This window comes from Manis pentadactyla, chromosome 8 (assembly GCF_030020395.1).
Source record: "Manis pentadactyla isolate mManPen7 chromosome 8, mManPen7.hap1, whole genome shotgun sequence".
Lineage (NCBI taxonomy): Eukaryota > Metazoa > Chordata > Mammalia > Pholidota > Manidae > Manis > Manis pentadactyla.
The window spans coordinates 65,782,281-65,807,712 of record NC_080026.1 but is presented as its reverse complement, the minus strand read 5'-3'; the positions used below and the strand labels follow the sequence as shown (position 1 = coordinate 65,807,712).

General features: G+C 35.7%; 1 protein-coding gene across 3 annotated transcripts in view; it reads left to right on the top strand.

The window, feature by feature from the left end:
• Positions 1-25,432, top strand: part of BMPR1A (bone morphogenetic protein receptor type 1A) — a 178,589-nt gene that overhangs the window by 88,019 nt on the left and 65,138 nt on the right. For 2 of the 3 annotated variants that reach the window (XM_036926539.2, XM_057505840.1), the window contains exon 2: positions 10,965-11,079. The exons of the other annotated variant lie outside the window; for it this stretch is intronic. The gene's annotated coding sequence lies outside the window, so the exon portion shown is untranslated. The remainder of the gene's footprint in view (positions 1-10,964; positions 11,080-25,432) is intronic. 3 annotated transcript variants of the gene reach the window in all.

Below are 25,432 nucleotides of genomic sequence, written 5' to 3'. Positions count from 1 at the left end.
TAGAAGTATGTATATAAATGTTTTACCACTGTGTTGTACACTTGAAACTAATGTAATGTAATACTGTGTGTCAACTACCCTTCAATAAAAAATAATTATCTAAAAAAAAAAAAAAAAAAAAAAGAAAAGAAAAGCATAAACCTATAAAATGGCAGTAAATTACATAAAACATTTAAGCAATTACGTTGGTAATTTAACCAGCATAAACTTCTAAAAAAAAAAATGTATTACATATCACAGTGTTTAATGAAATACAAATTCATTGTAAATCATTAATAAACTCATAGTAGCCTAAAAAAAAAATATTATGTCCAGCAGTGACTGTAATGGGGTATGTGGGGGGGACTTGATAATAGGGGAAGTCTAGTAACCATAATGTTGTTCAAGTAGTTGTACATTAATGATATCAAAATAAAAATGAAAAAATGAAAAAAATTATGTCCAAATGTGTCAGAATGGTGATTTTGCCAGTATCAAATAAAATATTTGCAAATTATGTATAGTATAGTTGCCTTGCCACAATTTTATTACAAAGCCCAAAAGCTCTCTGATTATGAGACTGTTTCTGAAGCACAGCTGTAATCTTTGAGCCATTAAGCAAAATGTAATTTTTCATTCTGTTGAACAACTTAAAATTTACAGTTTCTAGGAAAAAAGTTTTAAAGTTTGCTGGTGGAGGAAAGATCCTTGGGACTTTCTTACAGGCCTGCCAAAATATTTGATTTTAATAACCTCTGTCATACTGACATTGTTTACTAAAACCTGTGTGTAAAGTTGTAACTCATAACTGAAAATGTTTTTTTACTTTTAAAGTTTTTTTAAACTTTTTTAAAGTTTATGAAAACTTTTTAATTTGTATAAAATTTGAACAGATAGTAAACAATCCATTTTCAGCTCTATTCACCAGTTCACTTGATAATAGCATTTTGCCTCATCTGCTTTCTCTATGTTTATAAAAACACACTTTTTTTCTGAGCCATTTCAAAGTAAGCTGCAAACATCTCAATATTTTACCCCTAGGTATTTTAGCAAGTGTATCCTAAGAACAAGGTTCTTACGTTTTCCTTAAGGAGTTACATTATTTTATCTAAGATATTTAGTATTAATACAATGTTATATCATATATTGTCCTTGTTTAAATTTCCTCCTGTTTTCCAACCTTCAAAAGGATTCTTTATTGCTATTTTATTTTTTGTTCCAGTCAAAGAATATGTATTTCATTTAGTTGTCATATTTCTTTAGTGTCCTTTAATTCAAAATAATCCACTATTTCCATCCTCCCATCCACCCCACCCCATCATCCTCCCCATGGTCTTTTATGAAATCTCATGTAGTTTTTTTTTTTTTTTTAACTAGACTACCCCACAATTTGCTGTTTGTATTTTGCATTTCATGACTGAAGTTAAAGTTTGTTTGGAATGAGTACCATATAGATAGCATTGTGTATTTTCCATTGCATTATATCAGGAGATGAAGTAAATTTTTTTCCTTGACTTCTTTCCTTTTATACTAGCTTAATATATACTTGTTTTGATTCATTGCTGCTAAGGATTTGTGATACTGTGTCCTTAAATTTCAGAATACAATTTTGTAGTGCTTTGCTCTTAATTAAAAAAAAATTAAGTTATGAGAGATTCCAAAAATAAAGGAAGTGGTGTAACAGACATCTGTGTTCCTAATATCCCAATTAAAAAAAAAACAACATTTAACCGTATTTGCTTTAGATTAAAATTAAATTTTTATTCTAACGTCTATCCTATGTACAAGGGTATATATAATATAGATGTACATTTTACAGAGTGATAATAATAACTGAATATATCTGTCCCAATGTCCTATCTCAAGAAATGTAATGGCATTTTTGAAACTTTACAAGACTCAGAACAGTGACTTCTCCATCCCTGGAAGAAACCATCATTCTAAATTTGATATTATTCTATTACTTTTTCTTAAGTTTTCCCACCTTTTTTTTTTAGTGTTTCCTATTTGTGAACTTCATATGAATGGCATCACAAGTTATATATCTATTCTTTTTGGACTGTTGTTCAACACTATGATTTTGAGATTTTGCTCATGTTGACATACTTATCTGAGTACATTAATTTTCACTACCAAGTGGTAATACCATTATATAAATATACTGTAATTTATTCATTTTACTGTTGTACACTTGGTTTCCTCTAGTTTTTGCTGTTAAAGTGCTCCTCTAAATATTCTTGTACATGCTTTCTGGTAGACATACAGAAGGTTCTCTGGGTTATATGCCTAGAGCTAGAATTTTTGAGTGTTTGGGTATGTACATTATTAACTTTGTGAGGTAATGGCAAAAAGTCTCTTGTAAACAGTTGTACATTAAGCCCAGTAAGGAATTCAAGAGGAACAGATTTGTGAGAGGATGAACAAGATAGTTTTGTATTTTTTGAATTCTAGCATCTTGTTAGTTAGAAGTGTTTAGTAGGCATTTGAAATGTGTTTATAGTTTTTAGCTGCACCCACCTTTGTTTTTTCCTGGGTTGACTTATTGAGGTGTCCCATCTTTCTCTTCTCCTTGGAGTGGTCTTTTAAAAATTATTATTATATCACTGCATAGAAATTACTTGATCATAATAGAAGATATGTTCCGTTTTTATACCCTCAGCCTCAGGCTATCATATGCACCCTTTTTATTTCTATTGACCCTGAAACACAAAGCTGTATTAAGCTAGTTTTCTGCTTTCCAAGGATGATGTAAATGAAAAGTGGGGAGAGATTGCTATAATTATATTAGCAAACTTATAGGTAACTGTAAGCAAGGGGAAGAAAAGTTAACAAAAACTGGGTGGGATGCAAACTAAAAAAAACAAACAAGTAATTAAATCAACAAACACTCTTCTGGAACCATTTAATAGTCCTGAGAAAACGATTACATATTAATTTAAGTCCCTGATGATTTTGCTAATTGTGGCATAACTCTTAATTGGTGTTCGTAATGTCACTTCTCAATAATCGTTATACTTCATTTGGGAAGGTGCAACAACGCCCATTTAGAATTGGTGAACCTATAGCAGTCTAGAATCAATACCTGATGATTCCTGACAGCAGAAATTTTACTGTTTATATGTAGTGAAACTCTCCAGAAGAACTTGCTCCATGGTGCTATCATTTATCAACTAATAAAACATGATCTAGTGATAATGTCTCAGAATTCCACAGGAAAAAAATGAGTGATACATATTTCTCTAACTGACTGGATTTGGATGTACTTGGAAAGGGAAAGATGTATCAAGTAATCTGAATTACTTTGAATATTATTCAATTATAGAGAAAAGTTAAAAAGAGGATATAGAAGTGGTTTTCATGCTTTGTTCTTAACAAGAATAAAATAAAAAGAACATACAGGTAGATGGTTATTTGGGGGCCATTCTGCTACAGGTGTCTGCATCACACTTGCTGAGTTTGCTACCCAGAACAGATTGACACTCACTTAGGAGTAGCCACTGCTTCCCAGAGCCAAGGGTGAGGCCTACAGATGGGACTGAAGACTCTGAATTTAGTGTAGGAACTGCTGGATTATTTAGACATCTGTTATTGGGACTCCTCATTCCTGTAGGATTCTAAATCCACTGCAGAATTGCAGTTTCCTAGTTGATTTGAAAAATCTAAGTTAAAGCAAAGGTAAAAACAACATTTTTAGGAGGTAGATTTTAAATTTCAAAATTTTGATAGATTTGTAGGAAATTACAAAAATAGTAAGGAGGGATCCCTTGTACCCTTCACCTTCCAGTGGTTACTTCATATTACATGTAGTATATTAGCAAGCCAGAAATTTACATTGGTGCACTTTGTACCTATAGGTCTACCACTTAAACATTTGTGTAGGCTCATGTAACTATCACAGCATCAAGACAAGTTTCCATCATAACGAAAATCTCCCTTGCATTCATGGCCATCTCTATAATTTTGTCATTTTGAGAGTGTTTAGTAAATGGAGTAATATAGCAGTTTTTTTTCACTCATATGGGATCCATTCAGGTTGTGTGAATTTACAGTTTATTCCTTTTTATTGCTGAGTAGGATTCCATTGTATGGATGTACCATGGTTTAACCATTCACCTTTTGAAGGACATTTTGTTTTTCCAGTTTTTGGCTATTAAAAATAAAGCTACTGTGAACATTCATTTTCATATATTTGGGGTAGGTCCCAGGAGTGCATTTGGTTACATGTAAGTGTATATTTCATTTTTAAAGAAACTTCCAGGCCATTTTCCAAAGTGAGTGTGCCGTTGTACATTCTCACCAGCAATATGTGAGAGATCCATTTCCTTCACATTCTTGTCAGCACTTGCTGACAAGTGATATCTCAACCTAGTCTTAATTTGCATTTCTCTGATGGCTAGTGTTGACCATATCTTTTCATGTGCTTATTTGTCATACAAATACCTTCTTCAGTGAAGTATCTCTTCATATTCTTGCCCATTTCATAGCTGATTTTTTAAAAATATTTTGAGTTTTGAGATTTTTTTGTATAGTCTGATTCCTGTGTCCCGTATGTGGTTTGTGGATATATTTTCCCAGTCTGCACCTTGTTTTTTTAATCTTTGTAAGAGTCATTTGTAGAGGAAACATTTTCAATTTTGATGAAGTCCTATTTATCCAATTCTTTTCTTTCATGGATCATCCTTTTGGTGTCTTTCTCCATTATCACTCTCCATCACCAGTTCCAGACAATGATTAATTTGTTTTCTGTCTGAAGAATTGCATATTCTGGATATTTCATATAAATGGAATCAAACAAGTATGTGGCTTTTTGTGTCTGGCTGCTTTTATTTTCAATGTTCATCCATGTTATGTTGGAATTGGTTCATTGTATGGCTCCATTTATCCTTATGACTGAGTAATAGTCCATCAGATGGATCTACCACCTTTTACATATCCATTCATCAGTTGGTGGACATTTAGGTTGTTTCTACTCTTTTGCCTGCACTCAGAACAGGTGGCACATACCCTTTACACTCCTCACCTTCCTCACACATGTGCATTCATGCAAACACATGCACTCCTGTTTGTGTATATAGTGTTTTTTGTTTTTAATAATGGAGAGTGGCTTATTTTACAATTTTTTTAATTTAAGGGTATTTTGAATATCCGTGTCAGTACAAATAGGTAAGATGCATCTCATTCTTTTTAATGACTATGTATTCAGTGTGGCTATTTAATTGATTCCACACTGGTAAACATTCAGGTGACACTGGGTAGACTTCCTTCCTGTTTTCTTTCATATGTAACATTGACAATAACCATCCTTTTACAGGTGTCTTTGTGGTGCAGAGCTCATTTTACCTACTTTTGGATATTTCTCTTCCTTGCCATTCTTCATCAGTCATTTATTTAAAAAAAATAAGTTTCTCTCCAGTGCTCTGGTCACTGGAATATGCTTAAAACACCAGGGACACAAGCATTACTAAAATGCTATTGCTAGCCAAGAACTGGAAGCAACCTAAGTGTCCATCAGTAGATGAATGGATAAAGAAGATGTGGTACATATACACAATGGAATATTATTCAGCGCTAAGAAGAAAACAAATGCTACCATTTGCAACAACATGGATGAAGTTAGAGGGTATTATGCTCAGGGAAATAAGCCAGGCGGAGAAAGATAAGTACCAAATGATTTCAGTCATCTGTGGAGTATAACAACAAAGAAAAAAACTGAAGGAAGGAAACATCAGCAGACTCACAGAATCCAAGAATGGACTAACAGTTAATAAAGAGATAGGGACTGGGGAGGATGGATGGGAAGGGAGGGATAAGGGAGTGGGGAAAGAAAGGGGGCATTATGATTAGCATGTATAATGAGAGGGGGGCACAGGGAGGGCTGTACAACACAGAGAAGACAAGTAGTGACCCTACAGCATCTTACTACATTGACGGACAGAGACTGTAATGGGGTATGTGGAGAGGACTTGGTGATGGGGGGAGTCTAGTAAACATAATGTTCCTCATGTAATTGTAGATTAATGATACCAATAAATAAGTAAGTAAATAAATAAATAATGCTTTTTCTGTACTTAGGGTGGTTATCTTAATAAAGAAGGTGTATCTAAATAGATAATCATAATTCAGTGTAAGTGCTACAAGGTGTTATTACCAACCTCCTGTGGAACAAGTAGTTACATAGGGAGTGGGGAGGGTTCAACAAAAGAAGGAGGTATTTGAGATGGATGTATGTGAGGACAAATGGAAGTTTACTTGGCTAAGGATAAAGATAAGAATAATTTGATTTGAATTAGAATAGCAAGTTTTATGAAAAGTAAAACCATTAAAGAGCCTGACATATTTAGGGAATAGCAAATAGTTTAGTTTGGCCAGTAGGAGGCTTTTTAGCAGAGATTATAATAGAAGATAAAGCAGGTTAAATAGATTGAAAGCAGATTATAACCATCTCTGAATGCCCTCTTAAAGAATTTGGACTTCATTTTGTACATAATTGGAAATCACTGAAGAAATTTAAGGTGTACTTGTGATTTTTAATTTTTAGTAAATTTTTAGAGTTGTACTGTGAATATTTTAGAATGTTGCCATAATTTCCCCAAATTTCCCACTTCACTCCTTGTTCTAGGCAACCACTTTTTTGCTTTCTATCTAATTTGCCTTTTCTGAGCATCTTGTGTACACAGAGCCATACAGTATTACAGTATTAAGAAATTTCCAAACTGTTTTCCAAAGTGGCTGCATCATTTTATAGCAATGTGTGAGACTTCTAGTTTTTCTGTGTCTTCCTTTACCAACACTTGGTATTGTCTGTCGTCTTAATTATGGTCATTCTAGTAGGTATGTAGTGGCATCGAATTATAGTTCTAATTTGTATTTTCCTAATGACTTACGGTGTTTGTAATCTTTTCATGAGGCATGGTTGTATTTTAGAAATAGAGTGGAAAAGATAAGAATGGTGGGAGGGTACATGAAAGATAAAACCCAGCACTGTATATGTATGGAGATGAGACAGATTTGAAAGATACATCAGAGTTAGAATGGGCTCCATTTTGTATCTGCAAAATACAAATGTAGGGGGCGTTGCAAAAGATATAAATTTAGGGTGTCATCATTTATGTAGATAACAGTTGAATTCATGGAAATAAATGGTGTGTCTAAATTGGTATATCTGCTAGGTTTCTTTTGGTAATTGAAAACTGCCTAAAAAATAAAAAGATTTATATAATATAGTACAAATATCGACGTTAATAAGTGGTTCCAGGATTTATTCATTCAGTCATAACATCACCAAGGACTCAGGTTCTTTCCCTGTTTTAATGCTGCCATTTGGGTTGTCCTTTCAGGCTGTCTCTTTCCTTATGACCGTCCTAAGGTTGCTGCCATAGTTCTGCATAATAAATTCAAAGCCAGATTTGCCTGAAAAAAAAAAGGGAGTTTTCACCTAGGTATCTTCTTTTCATCAGCCAGGAAAACCCTTCTAAAAGCTCCACAGCAAACTTAGTCTCTTGTCTTATTGGCCAGAATTACATCAGGTGCCTGTTACTGAACCACTCCTTGGCAAGGAGAATGGAAATTGCTTCAGTCAGCTTAGACTAGAGCTTTCTAAACCTGTGTTGAGCATCTCTTTCTTGTGTCTCTTTTGGAAGAAGTTTTTTCATCTTGCATTTTGGTTCTGTGTTGTAGTTCACGTAGGTATGGTGTTTTAGATAGCTCAGTTGTTGCTATTCAGTACTTCAGATCAACAAGTATTTGTTGAAATCCTTCCCTGTGCCACAACTGTGATAGATTCTAGGATATAGCAATGAATAAGAAACTTACAGTTTGGTATGGAAATAAGCTTAAGTAGAAGAGTGCTGATAGAATTGTGCACTAAACATTTGTATTATAGGTTTAATACTGCTGCTTATATCTGTGGTTTTATGAGAAAAGCCATCATGAGTTTCAAAATCAAGATTATATTCACTTTATAAACAAACTGTTGGAACATCTAGAACACTACCTATTCATAAGTTGACCTCCCTTTCTGTGCTATGTGGTTTAAATATTTTAATTTAGAAGTGCATGGTAAACTAACCTAAATTGTACTGTTCATTCGAGTTACATACAGCTAAAACTGTATTATGTTTTTCTGAAGCATACTGTTTGAATTTTCCAGGTAATATACTGAAGGTTTTAACAGTAATAATACCTTTAGTTTAAAGGACTCAACTGAAATGTTTTATAAAATACTGATTATTTTGTAATTTGGTTCTGATTTTTAAAAAATGGTATAAAAAGCAGCTATAATGTTTACAGTAGTATTTGTACAGTATGTAGAGGGCTTTTTGTGGATTCTAAGAGAAGAGAAATGAAGATGAAGAAGGGGGGATCTGGTGTGGTGGAAGGAAAAAATGTATAGTTAATATTGATGACCTTGTGAATACTAAAAATCCACTATGACATTTGGAACAAACTCAAAAGTAATCTTAAATTTTGTCTTAGCTGAATCTATGTATTTATCAAGAGCATATTTATATTGTTCTTACCTATAAAGCAAATCTTACTAATTAATATAGGATGTTAGTGGATGATGTTCTAACACCTCAGAGTCAAAGATAATATCCACAATCAGTGGTTTGTCATTGATGGTTTCTGTATGATTAGTGATGTTAAAAGTATTCAGTTGTCTGAAGGGTTAACCACTTTAATAATTCTGAAAACCAGGGGAGATGTGTTCATTTTAATGGCCAGAAAAGATATTTTGTAAAGGCAGTGTGTGATTAAAAGGAACTTCTCACATTTGTTTGCAACTACTAACTTTGAGGAAATTCTAATGTTAACTCTGAATTAGAAAATGTTAGAATGTATCTAGAAAGGTTTGACTTTAATTTATTTTGAGTCATTAAGAAGTTTGATGTGTTTTTAAAAGAATTACCTTTTGCTTAATGTGTTTTCTAGACTGAACATGCTTAAAAATTTCAGACACACAATCTTTAGTGAAAATATTATTATTTTACCTGTTTAGTGTTCAGTTTTGACTGGATATGTTGTGGTTGTTAAACATAAGTTCATAGTGCTAAAGCTTGTAAAAGTGATTAAAAAGTTTTTGGGAACATTTTGCCTATGTAAGTCCTGTTATGTGCATGTACATCTCTGCTTATAGGACTGTAGCACTATATTGCAGAGGTTAGGAAAAGCTTTACTTTATTCACACAATTTCTAGTAGAAAATTTGAAGACCTGTACTATGAAGCTCACCCTATCCTTTGATTGTCTTTTATTTACCACTTGGTGTAATGAGGTCAAATCTTACTTGGTTTTCCTTAGCTATTGTTAAATTCAACCTTTAGAAAAGGTTTTCTATAGGTAATGTTGTATCATGTATTTGTGCATATGAGGTATGGAGGGAGGATATATGATTCTGGGTCTTGGACTTTGAAGATGGTATATTTAAGATTGTTTTCATTATTCTCCTTTTCTATTAACTTTAGGTTAAGCCTAAATCTTGAAACTTTAAAAAATTTGACCCATTGGAAATATCTGGTAGAATTAAAATCAGGCCATATTTTTAAAAACACTAATTTTGACGGGCTATTGTAACCTTTGTGAGAATAGGTTAATCTGAGCTTCATTTAATATAATGATTGCCTCCCGTTTCTTCCACACACACCCTTAGGGAAGAATGGAGTTGTTGGCAAGAATGGCTTTGGAGCAAACCCTTTATGCCATTTCTAAAATGGGAACACAGTGCATTTGTTTATATTTTTTTGATTAACATAAGGAAAAATTTTTTAAGACTATAAACGTCTCAGAAAAAAACTAAACACCAAGTCTCCATTCCTTCCCTCCTTCATTTCTCTGAATAATGGTCTAAGAGTTTTACAGTAATGTGAATGAATACTCTGAGAAATGTTAGGGACCTGGTTAGTTGTGAGAAATGTTAGGGACCTGGTTAGTTGTAAGAAACTAGTGCACTGAGAAGACTGTTAAAGGCTCCTAAATGCACACAAAGCATTAGTGATTGCTTTCAGGGTCAGTCTGTTTTTAGTTGGACCATGAAAGATTTAGCATGGTCCTATAGCAGCCTGTCTGCTGAGTGGAGACTTGTCTTTAAGAAAGGCTGCTAACTGATACGCTAGGCCGTTTCGCGTTGCCCCAGCTTACATGAATTTAGTCATTATTGCCAAGACTACTAAATCTCAGTGTGACACAAATGATACTTCTAAATGGACTTGAAGACAAAGGCATTTTTACCTTGTAGTGGATCACAGGTAATGTTCATACAGCTTAAGTTTTTTCTTTTTTAAATATGAAACAGAATTCTTTGCTATTTGAAATCTCAGTTAAAAGATACATCCAATGAAATTTTTAAAGCTCTCATAGTACACACCGCACCTATCTTTAAATAAATTAAAATTTTTAATGATTTCCATTATTTAAATTTATAAACGTTTTCAGAGTAGGATGTTACTAATGGCAATAGTAACAGTTGAAACCTATCTCATGGACTTAGAACAAGTAGTGCAATTAATTCTTGACTCTCACCATTCCTAATATTGTAGATAGACATTAGACTGCAATTAAAACTGCTTACTGAGACGTTGTGATTAAAACGTGAAAATAGGGGTACTAGCTGGTGGTTAAATATATTTTTGTCTAAGTAGGAATCTGAATATTACAGGATTAAGAATTTTAGTGCTGCTTCTCGCTGTTACTGTTTTTTCAATTTGAGATGTGATTTTTTTCCCCAAAAGTACGCTAATAACAGAAATTTTACATGTGAATAATTTTTTCCACAGAGCTATTACCTTCATAAAGTTGAAAGTACTCAAAAAGGAAAACTTAGGGCAGAGGTTGGGAAAATGGTGAGGTGATAGGTTTCTAAAGTACTGTAGAACCTTTCTACATTGAAAATGGATAGTTTTACACATGATAAATTTTTAGTATTGCTTCTGCATGTGTTATTCAGACAAAAAGTTCTTACAGTTCAAAATACTTTTCTTTTCCAAACAGATTTATGAAAATATGCATCAGTTTAATACTGTCTTGGAATTCATGAGATGGAAGCATAGGTCAAAGTTGTTTGGAGAAAATTGGAAGTACAGTTTTATCTAGTCACATCTTTGAGGTAAGGAAAAGACTTCTAAGAAAATAATTGGTATACTGTTTCTTATTGTAAGAAATACCGTATTTTTTAACAATTGAAAATAATCCTGTATCTTTGCTGCAACTTTATTTTAGATTCTTTAGTTTCTTTAATCACCTTCCTTATGAGTTAATAAGTAGTTCTAATATATTGTCATCTCCTTAGAAATGTTGAACCTCTTCAGAAGTAAAAGGTATTTATTGCTAGTATCACTTTCTTTAATTGTAGGAAATAAGCATTAAATTCTTTCTTTCTTTCCTTAAGATGAGAAGGCAGAGTACAGAATGGAAGATTGTATTAATGAATGTTTACATTTTTCTGAAACTTTTCACACATTTTAGAATTCAGGACAAAATTCTAATCTTAGAATATTAGATCTTGGAGATGGAATCTATACTATATAAAGTAGGAACTACAGTAACACCAGGAATAGGGGAGAATAAATATTCTAAAACAATATGTACAGAGAAATCAAGTTCATTATTTTCAAATCCAAAATTTAGAGACTCAGATTATCAGATAAGAGGTTTGAATTCTTAAGAGATCTACATTTAAAAAAACATAGGTAGGACATACACAATGAAGTGGTCTCTGTTTTTTCCTCCTGAAATCATAGAAATCTGCCAAAGGGTGGTGGCTTTGGGAGTGAAATTCTTGAGTGGGTACTTGTTCAGAGATTGTTGTGTTAGTAGTAACTGACTATAACTGGAAGGTTTGGAGATACATTTGTAGAAGTCAATATACTAATAAAGAAGTTTTAGAGTCTATTGCATGATTTTATAGTTGGTTTAACTCCCCAGTTATGTTTCCCTTAAGGCATTAATACTATTTTTTACTCTTCATTCATTTTTTGAACATTTATTGCTCTGCTTTAGTAATGTGCTATAAATGGAGATTACAAGTGCTGCAAGTAAAAAAAAAGTCACCTTATAATAGGAGGAATCATGTATTTTTCATTTACTGTTATATAATCAGTATGTAACACATACCAAGTAACTAATAAATAGTTTCTGAAGGCATATTAGTTAAGCCATTAAGTAGCTGTGATGCATGTTCTGGATACACTCAAATTATAGAGATGGGCCACCTCGCTCAGCCTGATGAGTAGGGGTCAGGAGCTGCTTACAAAGGTTACTTGTAGATGAGGTCTTGAATAATGAATTATGCTTAATTTGGTGAAAAACAAAGGGAAGAGCACAAAGAATGTGCAAAAGAATGGCAGTCTAAAAGGGAGTGCCTATGCAGAGAGAGGCTGCAGTGATTTCGGTATAGTTGAGGTACTGTAAGGGTCTGGAGGTGTGCGAAGACAGTGTAAGGCCAGATCGCAACATTTCTTCCTGTGTCTTGCTAATTCCATTCTGTGAAATATTTTAAGATTTTTAAGCAGAGAGCACGACAAGGTCATTTGATTTTAGAAATTAGACCAAAAGTAAAGGTTTGATTTCAGAAGTTAGCATTTTATTAAAAGTGACTATTTATCTAGCCACAGCAATCAGACAACACAAAGAAATGAAAGGCATCCAGACTGGCAAAGAAGATAAACTGTCCCTGTTTGCAGATGACATGATATTGTACATAAAAAACCCTAAAGAATCCACTCCAAAACTACTAGATCTAATATCTGAATTCAGCAAATTTGCAGGATACAAAATTAATACACAGAAATCTGTTGAATTCCTATACACCAATGATGAACTAGCAGACAGAGAAATCAGGAAAACATTCCATTCACAATTGTATCAAAAAGAATAAAATACCTAGGAATAAACCTAACGAAGGAAGTGAAAGACCTATACTCTGAAAACTACAAGACACTCACTCATGAGAGAAATTAAAGAAGATACCAATAAATGGAAACACATCCTGTGCTCATGGATAGGAAGAATTAATATTTTCAAAATGGCCATCCTGTCTAAAGCAGTATACAGATTTAATGCAATCCCTATCAAAATACCAACAGCATTCTTCAACGAAGTAGAGCAAATAGTTCTAGAATTCATATGGAATCACAAAAGACCTCAAATATCCAAAGCAATCCTGAGAAGGAAGAATAAAGCTGGGGGAATTATGTCCCTGACTTCAAGCTCTACTACAAAGCCACAGTAATCAAGACAATTTGGTACTGGCACAAGAACAGACCCATAGACCAATGGAACAGACTAGAGAGCCCAGGTATAAACCCAACCATATATAGTCAATTAATAAATGATAAAGGAGCCATGGATATGCAGTGGGGAAATGACAGCCTCTTCAACAGCTCATGTTGGCAAAACTGGACAGCTAGCTATATGAAAAAGAATGAAACTGGATTATTGTCTAACCCCATACACAAAAGTAAACTCAAAATGGATCAAAGACCTGAAAGTAAGTCATGAAACAATAAAACTCGTAGAAGAAAACATAGGCAAAATCTCTTGAATATAAACATGAACATCTTTTTCCTGAACGCATCTCCTCGGGCAAGGGAAACAAAACAAAAAATGAACAAATGGGACTACATCATGCTAAAAGCTTCTGTACAACAAAGGAAACTATCTGCAGAACAAAAAGGCATCCTACAGTATGGGAGAATATATTTGTAAATGACATATCTGACAAGGGGTTAACGTCCAAAATATATAAAGAACTCATATGCTTCAACACCCAAAAAGCAGGTAACCCTACTAAAAAATGGGCAGAGGATATGAACAGACAGTTCGCCAAAGAAGAAATTCAGATGGCCAACAGACACATGAAAAGATGCTCCACATCGTTAATTGTCAGGGAAATGCAAATTAATACTGCAATGAGATATCACCTCACGCCAGTTAGGATGGCCAACATAGAAAATAATAGGAACAAAAAATGCTGGCGAGGATGCAGAGAAAGGGGAACCCTCCTACACTGCTGGTGGGAATGTAAATTAGTTCAACCATTGTGAAAAGCAGTATGGAGGTTTCTCAAAAAACTAAAAATAGAAATACCATTTAACCCAGAAATTCCACTCCTAGGAATTTACCCTAAGAATGCAGGAGCCCAGTTTGAAAAAGACATACGCACTCCTATGTTTATTGCAGCACTATTTACAGTAGCCAAGAAATGGAAGCAACCTTAGTGTCCATCAGTAGATGAATGCATAAAGAAGATGTGGTACATGTACACAATTGAGTAGTATTCAGCCATAAGAAGAAAATAAATCCTACCATTTACAACAACATGGATGGAGCTACAGGGTATTATGCTCAGTGAAATAAGCCAGGTGGAGAAAGACAAGTACCAAATGATTTCACTCATCTGTGGAGTATAACAACAAAGGAAAAACTGAAGGAACAAAACAGCAGCAGACTCACAGAACCCAAGAATGTACTAGCGGTTATCAAAGGGAAAGGGACTGGGGAGGATGGGTGGGAAGGTAGGGATAAGGGGAATAAGGGGCATTACATTTAGCACACATAATGTAGCTGGGGGGCATGGGGAAGGCAGTATAGCACAGAGAAGACAAGTAGTGATTCTGTAGCATCTTACTACACTGATGGACAGTGACTGTAGTGGGGTATGTGGTGGGGACTTGATAATGGGGGGAATCTAGTAACCACAGTGTTGCTCATGTAATTGTATATTAATGATACCAAAATTTAAAAATTAAATAAATTAAATTAAAAAAAGTGACCATTCACTAGGCTGAATGGCAGGTTCTAATATATTTCAAATAATCATATCATTTCATCAGGAAAACACTCTAAACCAGCACATTTAAAAAAATTTATTTTGGTATCATTAATCTACAATTACATGAGTTAACATTATGTTTACTAGACTCACCCCATCATCAAGTCCCCCCCTCACATACCCCATTACAGTCACTGTCCATCAGCTTAGTAAGATGCTATCGAATCACTACTTGTCTTCTCTGTGTTGTACAGCCCTCCCTGTGTCACCCCACATCCCCACATTATGTCTGCTAATCATAGTGCCTGTTTTTTTCCCCCTTATCCCTCCCTCCCCATCCATCCTCCCCAATCCCTTTCCCTTGGGTAACTGTTAGTCCATTCTTGGGTTCTTGAATCTGTTGCTGTTTTGTTCCTTCAGTTTTTTCTTTGTTTTTATACTCCACAGATGAGTGAAATCATTTAATACTTCTCTTTCTCTGCCTGGCTTATTTTACTGAGCGTAATACCCTGTAGCTCCATCCATGTTGTTGCAAATGGTAGCATTTGTTTTCTTCTTATGGCTGAATAATACTCCATTGTGTACATGTACCACATCTTTATCCATTCATCTACTGATGGACACTTAGGTTGCTTCCATTTCTTGGCTATTGTAAATAGTGCTGCGATAAACATAGGGGTGCATCTGTCTTTTTCAAACTGGGCTCCTGCATTCTTAGGGTAAATTCCTAAGAGTGAAATTCCTGGGTCAAATGGCATTTCAATTTTTAGGTTTTTGAGGAACTTCCATACTGCTATCCACAATGGTTGAATTAATTTACATTCCTACCAGCAGTGTAGGAGGGTTCCCCTTTCTCCACATCCTCGCCAACATTTGTTGTTTGTCTTTTGGATGGTGGCTATCCTAACTGGTGTGAGGTGATATCTCATTGTGGTCTTAATTTGCATTTCTCTGATGACTAGCGATGTGGAGCATCTTTTCATGTGTCTGTTGGCCATCTGAATTTCTTCTTTGGAGAAGTGTCTTTTCAGATACTGTGCCCTTGTTTAATTGGATTGTTTGCTTTTTGTTTGTTGAGGTGCACGAGCTCTTTGTATATTTTGGATGTCAACCCTTTATCGGATCTGTCATTTATGAATATATTCTCCCATACTGTAGGATGCCTTTTTGTTCTCTTGGTGGTGTCCTTTGCTGTACTGAACCTTTTCAGCTTGATATAGTCCCACTTGTTCATTTTAGCTTTTGTTTCCCCTGCCTGGGGAGATATGTTCATGAAGAAGTTGCCCGTGTTTATGTCCAAGAGATTTTTGCGTATGCTAAACCAGCACATTTTAACCTAAAAAGATGTTCTGACACAGAGTAAAGGAAATAAAATGTAGGTGTTTCATCCACAAGAGGGAATACTCTTCCAGAATGTCCAAATGCTTCACATTAATAAGCTGAACTGTATAATCATGAGGGTTTGTGAAGTTTCCTGCAGTTTGTGGTTCATGTCGTTTGGGAAGAATTGTTAACTGTCTGATTTTAACACCCTCTAGTCTTATGCAGGTCCTTCAGTGACTTAGAATTTACATATAAATATTACCTTGGAAACTTTACTAATATCTATATCCTGAAAGGTTGCAGTTGAGTTTAGATAGTGTTTTGAAGTTCCCTTTGTCAGACTACATTGTTTGTACCAAAGAAAAGACTGTATTTTCTTTTCATCTGTGATTATTTTTCCGTAGTTATCCAACTTGCTATAACTATGTGTTACTGTCAGAGTGTGACCCAAGCCATTGTTTGCCTTAAGCAATATTTTAGAACTTGGGAAGTGATTTTTGCTTATCCAAACCTTTCTTAAGACCTTTTAATTTGTATCTCAAGCTTGAGTATATGCAGTGAAAACAGTGGAAAATTTTCCTCATTGGATCTTGACAAAAGTCAGGGCTTGAAGTGAGCAAAAGGAAGTGGTGTAGGGTTTTTTTATGGTTTCAGTTGTGTTGAGATAAGGAAATGGAATAGTTTATCCACAGCACAGCCCTTTTGGGAAAGTCTCGTTTGTATATAAAAGTAAAGGAATTGGCATAACATTTTAATTCCTTCTGTTATATTCAGTCATTCCTACAGCAAATATTCATTTTGTACCAACTATGTGCCACACAGTTTTCTAGGAGCTAGAAATGCAGAGTGAAAAAATGGACTAACAACCCTGCCCTTATGTAGCATATATTCTGGAGCAAGTGGCAGGCAGTAAACAAAATAAACAGTAAATTATATATCAAATTACATGATGACAAGTGCTAACTGAAGAGAAAAAACATCAGGGAAGGAAGATAGCAGTGCCAGGAATGAGGTTGCGATTACAATTTTAAATCACTTTACAGTGAGTGAGAACACTCAATGAGAAAGGGATATTTGGGAAAGCACTCAGAAGAGGTAAAGTAGCAAGTCGTACAGACGTCTTGGGGAGGATCTTACAGGTAGAGGGACCTGCGAATACAAAAGCCTGTGGCAGGGTCATGCGTGGGCACATTTTAGAAGCAAGGAGGCCAGTGCAGCTGGAGTGGAGGAGTTGGAGTCCTGTGAGCCACTGTAGACTTCAGCTTTTGCTCTGAGTGACTTGGGGGGCTATTGGAGGGTTTTGAAGACATGAGTGATGTAATCTAATAAGGTTTTTATCACTACTTTGTCTGCTGTGTTGATAATATTATGTAGATAGATAGGGGCAGAAGCAGGGAGAGTAGTTAGGAGGCAGTTTCCAATAATCCGGGTAAAAGATGTTAGTGGCTTGGATGAGAGAGAGGGCAGCAGAAGTAGAGAGAAGTGTGTAAGTTGTGGATACATTTTGAAGGTAGAACCAACAAGATTTGCTGACAGATAGGATATGGAATATGAGAAGGAAGAAGGAATAGTTAAGAATGGCTCCCAAGGTTTTAGATCTTGGTAACTAGAAGAATAGAGAGGTTGTTAGCTCAGGTGAGAAAGACCAAGGGTCTAGCAGATTTGAGGGGTAAGAGGAGAAAGTCCAGGAGTAATAAATTACATAGCTGCTGGTCATATTGTTAAGTACATTTTTATACCATTTGAGCTATCTTAAAAGTAACTCACATAAAAGTGTATGGGTCCTTTTTTTTAATTGAAATATAGTTGATATAAAATACTATATTCATTTCAAGTATACAACACAGTGGTTCAGCAGTTGCACACATTATTAAATCCTCACCCCAGCCACTGCAGTTTCTATCAACATAGAAAGAATTACAGAACCATTGGGTGTGTTCTCCATGCTACACTTCCATCCCCATGACAGACTTACATTATGATTGAGATTTTTGTGCCCTTTTACCCCCTCAGCGCCCCCTCCCACACATCCCAACCCCTTCCCCATTGTAACCACCAGTCACTTCTCAGTGTCTGTGAGTCTGCTGCTGTTTTGTTCATTCTGTTTTGTTTTTAGATTATGCATATAAATGAAATCATATGGTATTTGTCTTTCTCCACCTGGCTTATTTCACCTACATTAATACCCTCTAGGTCCGTCCGTGTTGTTGCAAACGTCAGGATTTTTTTTTTCCTGTGGCTGATGTGTATATGTACCACATTTTCTTTATCCATTTATCTGTTGATGGACACTTCAGTTGCTTCCATATCTTGGCTTTTGTAAATAATGCGGTGATAAACATATGGATGCATATATCTTTTCAAATCAGGGGTTTTGTTTTCTTCGGGTAATTTCCTAGAAGTGGAATTACTGGGTCATATGGTTTTTCTGCTTTTAGTTTTTTGAGGAGCCTCCATACCCCTTTCCATAGTGGCTGCACCAATTTACATTCCCACCAACAGAATAGGAAGGTTCCCTTTTCTCCACAGCCTCGCCAACACTTGTTATTTCTTGACTTTTGGGTAGTGGCCATTCTAACTGGTGTTAGGTGAATCTCATTGTGACTTTGATTTGCATTTCCCTGATGACTAATGTGGAACATCTTTTCATGTGCCTGTTGGCCATCTGTGTTTCTTTAGAAAAATATCTGTTCAGGTCCTCCACCCATTTTTTAATTTTTTTGTTTTTGTTTTTTGGTATTGAGGCATATGAGTTCTTTATATATTTTGGATGTTAACCCTTATTGGATAAATCATTTGTGAGTATATTTTTCCATACTGTAGGCTGCCTTTTTGTTTCATTGACGGTGTCCTTTGCTATACAGAAGCTTTTTAATTTAGTTCGACTTGTTCATTTTTTATTTTATTTCCCTTGCCCTGGGAGATGTGTCCAGGAAAAAATTACTCAGGCTTACGTTGAAGAGAACTTTGCCTATGTTTTCTTCACAGAGTTTTATGGTTTCGTGTCTTATATTTAGTTTAGGTCTTTAATCCATTTTCAGGTTACTTTTGTTTATGGAGTTAGACAATAATCCAGTTTCATTCTCTTGCATGTAGCTGTCCAGTTTTACCAGCACCATTTATTGAAGCGATTGTCTTTTCCCCATTTTATATTTATTCATGGCTCCTTTAGCATGTATTAATTGACCATGGGTTTTTTTTTTGGATATGTGTTATGAAGTATCTTCTCTAAAATATATTCAGAATTACTAATTTTATGCTAATCTAACCCAAAATACTCAAGGGATCTTTTTTTCCTTTAATTTTCCTTCTTATCAGCTAGAATGTTTTTGATTTTTGAAGAAAAACTGATTCTTTTTCTGATCTTAAAAAAAACAAAGGGGTTTCATAGGCTGCTAACTGAAAAGTCCCTGAGCAATTGAGGCTTCAGGCAGGGTTGCTTAAGCAGTGCCTTGACTGCTCCAAGGATCTGGATTTTTTTAGTCTCCTCCTGGCTCCTGCCTTTTGCTTCCACTTCTGGTCCCAACTTAGCTGCCAAAAGCTTCTTGGGCTGCTATTTTCTTACTCATATCCACTCAGAAAGAATGGCTTTGTCCCTGCAGGCCCAGCTGAAGTCTTGAGACTGTAATGAGACCAGCTCATGTCTGAACTTTTTCCTGTGGCAGAGGATAGAATATGCTGATTGCCTTACTGCAGAGCCCCTACTCTTGGAACTTCAGGGAAACCTGTGTCCTCTGAATTTAAAAAAAATTGTAAATTGAGAAAGAAGTGGAGTGAAATGGTGGATTTTTTTATTGCTTTTGCATTTGTGCAGGCAGTATGTTTAGCAGAAGAATATGATGCCTTTTTAAAGTGATCAAGTTAAATGAGAAGGAAAAAAAGTAAAAGTAAAATTGTATTCAGACATTATTAGTTTGATCAAGATAATCTGCCCTTATACAGGCCTAATACTATTGCTTCCTGAACATTAGATCTGCAAAAGAGCCTTCAGATAATAATGGAATCTAATAGTCTGGTCACTCTAGTCAAGAATTGGTATTTCTCAACAAGGGTAGCATTACTGGCATTTGGTTGAGACGGTTCTTTGTTTTGAGGGTTCATCCCTGCACATTGCTTTGCATTTTCTATTTTGGTCCCAGGTCACTACATGTCTTGTCATACTCTAGTCATTGTTTAAACCAAAATATTCACTGTACATTTCTAGATTTTCTTAGGGAGGGACAAGCTTGCAAAAACTTGTGACTGTTTTTGAAAGAGTCTTCTTTCATCTCGAGGGCATAAATACAGATACATTTTGATTTGGCTTCTTGAGATAAATGTGGGCTTGGTTTTATTTTTGAAGTTCTGCTTTGATATTTTTTCCCCCTAGTTCTAGAAGTTATGTGTATTCCCCTTAAAGATTAATTTAACATTTGAATTGATTTTTTTTTTTTGCCACAGGGATTTACTGAGTTAACTCAAAAAGTCTTTTATTAAATTTAGTGTTGCTTAAGGAAAAGAGAAATCTGTTTTGATAGCCAAATTTTGGTACTTTTTCAAGCATTTTGACTTGGGTCACATAGATTAGAATAGAAAGCTCAAACAATCTTGAACAAATGACTTGATAGGTTAAAATTATTTGTGGTAAGAAAAAGTGAAATGTAGAGTCTAGATGAATTCATTTAAAGCTCTTTAAATATACATTAAAACACATAAGTACTTAGGAAATATTAGATATATTATTAGTTCCTCTTTGGTGAAGTGAACATATATAAAAATATGTGTGTGGTGTGTGTTTATAGTAATCTGTTACTCTGAGATCTATTTTCTGAAAGTCTTTGTATCAATCAGGGCCCAGTCAGGAAACCACACTGGTTATTTTAACCAAAAGAATTTGGTTTAGGGAATTGGCCACATGGGTTCCAGAGGATTGAAAAAAGCTAAAAGAACACTGGAATTTAACAGAAATAGTAACTGTGGACAGAAGATACCACCCATGAGAGGTTGAGGTTTCAGAACCTGTAGAATGTGTGTCCCTGTGAAGCCATGAGCCAGCCCTCTGTGGAGGAAGCCATAGGAGCCCAGCTGCGGCTGACACCTAACAAGCTCAGAGCAGGGGTCTTGTGGAGGTGGCACTCAGACCCTCATGTGTGGGCACCACTGGGTCTGAATGGCAGTGAGGCTGGTTCTGGGGTTGTGGAGGGAAGCTGGAAATTGGAACCTGCTGCTGCCAATGTGAAGGGTGTTGTTCAGGTGGAAGTCCCTTCTTCCCTCCTCCAGTTTTCTCTAGAACCTTTGTTGGCAGAATTTGGAACCAGCTGGTGAAAGACAGGTTACTGGTATCCCAGCTCAGCATGACAGTGCAGAGTATTTAGGGGACTTGGGGATTTTTTTGCTTGTTTTTTGCTGAAAAGCAAGAGAGTAATAAGGGGCACAGTACTTTTTTATTTTTCGCATTACCTACCAGCTCCCGATTATGCAGTAATGAGTGGGTTTGGGGTTTTATCAGCAGCAGACATACCACTTACTGGTTGTGTGAACTTGAGCAAGCTTCTTAACTTGGCTGAGTTAACATTTTGCTTGCCAAGTTGTGAAGATGAAATAAAATCTTATGTGGTTCAATAAAAAATAACTTCCTGTTTCCCTTTTGATGAACTTAACTGGTTAAGACACTTGGTATTAGAAAACCTGGAGTTTAGTTTGCCCCTAAGTTACTAGATACATGAAATTGAGCAAGTCAGCTTAGCTCCCTGAACCCTGTTCACTGTAAAAGTAGGAAAAATTTTACTTACATAAGGGCCATACAGATGGTATAATTCATGTAAAACTAATTTGTAAACTATAAAGGTGGTGATGTGCAAACATAAAGTTACATTCAGTACTATATATGAGTTTCTCTCATTTAATCTGCACAGAAGACCTAGATCTGTCTTCTGACCCTGAATGCTTCACCACGTTATGCTGATTTTGTCTCTATAAAAGTACTATACAGAAAGACAGTATTGTTTACTCTTACTCAAAATATATCTATAGGAATGACCAAACTCTGTTCCCTCCCAGGCATTTCTGCAACAGCTGATTAACTTCACTTGTTTTTTGGTCATTTGTGCTTATTCCAGAGGAGAGACAGAAGAGTAACACCCAGGTCCCCTCAACAGCTGGCATTAAGAATCTCCACTAAGCACAGATAGGCCAAAGATTGATATTCTAATTATTTGTGAGGTTTTTTGATTAATACAATTAAGCAAACAGCTTTGGAGAAACTAGGTTAAAGAGTTTGTAATATGAAGTTGGTGTTTTGAAAATAGATTACCTCCTTTTTCTTAAAATAATTCATAAATCAAGAAGTATTTATTGTACATCTAACATCTAATATTAAGGTCCCTAGTGAGGGATAAAAAACATCAATGCATCAACTTTGTATAATGCCATACTAATTTGTCTTGCCTCTCTCTTCCTGAATAGTTTGTGCTTGTATTGGCCAAAGTAGTCTTTTGGTACAGAAGGAATGTGAAAGGTTTTTTTTTTTCTGGTGTCATTAATGTACAATTACATGAGCAACATTTTGGTTACTAGATTTCCCCCCATTCTTAAGTCCCTACCACATACCCCTTTACAGTCACTGTCCATCAGCGTAGTAAGATGCTACATAATCATCACTACTTGTCTTCTCTGTGCTGTACTGCCTCCCCCACCCCCCACCACATTATGTAATGCCCCTTATTCCCCTTATCCCTCCCTTTCCACCCACTATCCCCAGTCCCTTTACCTTTGGCAACTGTTAGTCCATTCTTGGTTTCTGTGAATCTGCTGCTGTTTTGTTCCTTCAGTTTTTTCTTTCTTCATATACTCCACAGATGAGTGAAATCATTTGATACTTGTCTTTTTCTGCCTGGCTTATTTCACTGAGCATAATAGCCTCTAGCTCCATCCATATTGTTACAAATGGTAGGATTTGTTTTCTTCTTATGGCTGAATAATATTCCATTGTGTATATGTACGACATCTTCTTTATCCATTCATCTACTGATGGACACTTAGGTTGCTTCCATTTCTTGGCTATTGTAAATAGTGCTGCGATAAACAGGGGTGCATATGTCTTTTTCAAACTGGGCTGCTGCATTCTTAGGGTAAATTCCTAGGAGTGGAATTCCTGGGTCAAATTTTTAGTTTTTTGAGGAACCTCCATACTGCTTTCCACAATGATTGAACTAGTTTACATTCCCACCAGCAGTGTAGGAGGGTTCCCCCTTCTCTACATCCTTGCCAGCATTTGTTGTTCCTAGGGAACATGTAAGATTTTAAATGAAGAAGGGACAATTGAGCAGAAATACAGTAGCTGAATGTGTTAAGTTTGCTTTGAATAAATAATTGAATGCTGGGGAAAGGTAAGGTCTAGTCGGAAAGTAGGGCCAGGGGTGATGATGAAAGTAGTGACCTCAATGTGATAAAGACAGGGCAGTTAGAATTGCCTCTGTAAACTGGAGTTTCCCCAATCCCTGCTGTAAATCAGAATTTAGCTAGATGGTTGGTTGGTTGGTTGGTTGGTTGGTTGGTTGGTTCTCTTTGCTCCTTTTTTAGACTTTCCAAAAGAGTGTCTTTTCAAAAGACAGTCGTTACGAGTGTCTTACCATCACAAGTTCTCATAGCATGGACTCCAGGACAGGCTTTTTGCTGAGATTCTTGTGTATTATCACAGACAGACTCACATACCTATTTATTTAAGCATGTTATTTTTTAAGGGTTTATGTTTAGATTTGGGTGAGATTGTTTTTTACACTGATACAAAAATAACCATGAGTAGTGTTGCTCCAGTTGTGTGTGAATATTAGCTCAGGGGTTGATGGGGATGAAGGTTAGAAATGGATGAGCTGCTTGTTAAGGGAGAAGACAATATTCTTATGCTAATCAAAGCTCTGGATAAGGAGCAAAGCAGCCTTGCAAACAATGGCTCTGGAGCCAGAAAGTCTGCAGTGAGTCTAGTCTTCCTCAGAAAGCTTGTCAGACCAGGCGCCTGGAGCTGCCTAGGGGGAGGGACCCCTTGCAGGAGGGGTAGTTTTCTCCCTCCTACTTTGTGGAATTGGCAGCTGGCCAGCTTGTTGAAAATTTCCAAACCTCACTACTAGAAAGTAAAAATAAGGGTGGGGGGCTTAACGGGAAGAGGAGAGAATGACTTCAGTCTGTTTTTTCAGCTGACTTCAGCCTTTTCCTGTTTTTAAAATTCTGATTGAACTGTCAGTTCTGCCTTCTTGCTTTTGGTGAAGCTTTACTTTTTTTTTTTAATTTAAAAACAAATAATTTCTGCTTTATTGAGTAATTTTGCCTTAGTGTTATTTTCCTGAAGAACAAACCACCCATCTGTGTATATAGCAAAGGAAAGGAGATGTATTTAGATGCTATTTGGATAAATATTTAATAATAACTTTTTAAATGCTAGCATCATTTAAAAATTTTGATCATGCAGCATTTCAAATGTCTGCATTTCCTTATATCTTTAACATTGTAAAATTAGATTTTAGTTTTAATATAAAAATTTTGGTGAATTCTAGAAATTTAAAACTTTTCTATTTAGATGTTAGACTTATAAAATGCTCAGCTTCAAAAATGGTCGCAAAATAAGGTTATTCTTTTGCTATATCATGACAATGGGAGCACTTAGTAGTAAGATGGGTCAAATGAAGGGAAAGCCATCAGTGTATTAGTAGTAACAATCACAAGACCAACTGGCATCTATTATTTATTAAATGTTTTATACTGAGATGCAAGATGCTCATTCGGATTAGTAATATCATCCCCATTTTGTGGCTAAGGGAACTGAGACCTAGATAGCTTGAGTAACTTCTCCAAATTAGGTAGCAAATAAATACTGAGCTGCTATTTGAAACCAGTACACTGACATCAGAATTCACTGTCTTAAATTTGCCAAGATACTGTATTAAAAGTGCCTTTACCTAGAACACAAAACTGATGTCATCTTTGTGGAATCCATAGTTTAAAAGGGCAGAGGTAATAGTGTAGTAGAGTAGAACCAGGGACACTTTTCCCCCCACCAAAAAATAAGCTATACTTGTGATCATTTAAAAACAAAGAGCATATTTTTGTTACTCCTTTGGAAAAAGATGTTAATAATATTATCCAGCTCGTTCTTGGGCATTGTGACTATTTATCTTACACTTTTTTTTTTTTTTTTTTCCCCACACAAGAGACTTTATTATTTGAAGGAAAAAGTGGCTGCCCCAGATGGGGGTGGGGGGAGAGTGAGAGGGAGGGAGCAGCAGAGGGACAGAGAGAGGGCGGGGAGAGCACGGGAACAGAGACAGAGACAGAGAGAGGGCAGCAGAGACAGAGACAGAGAGAGAGAGCAGTGAGTGAGAGAGACAGAGAG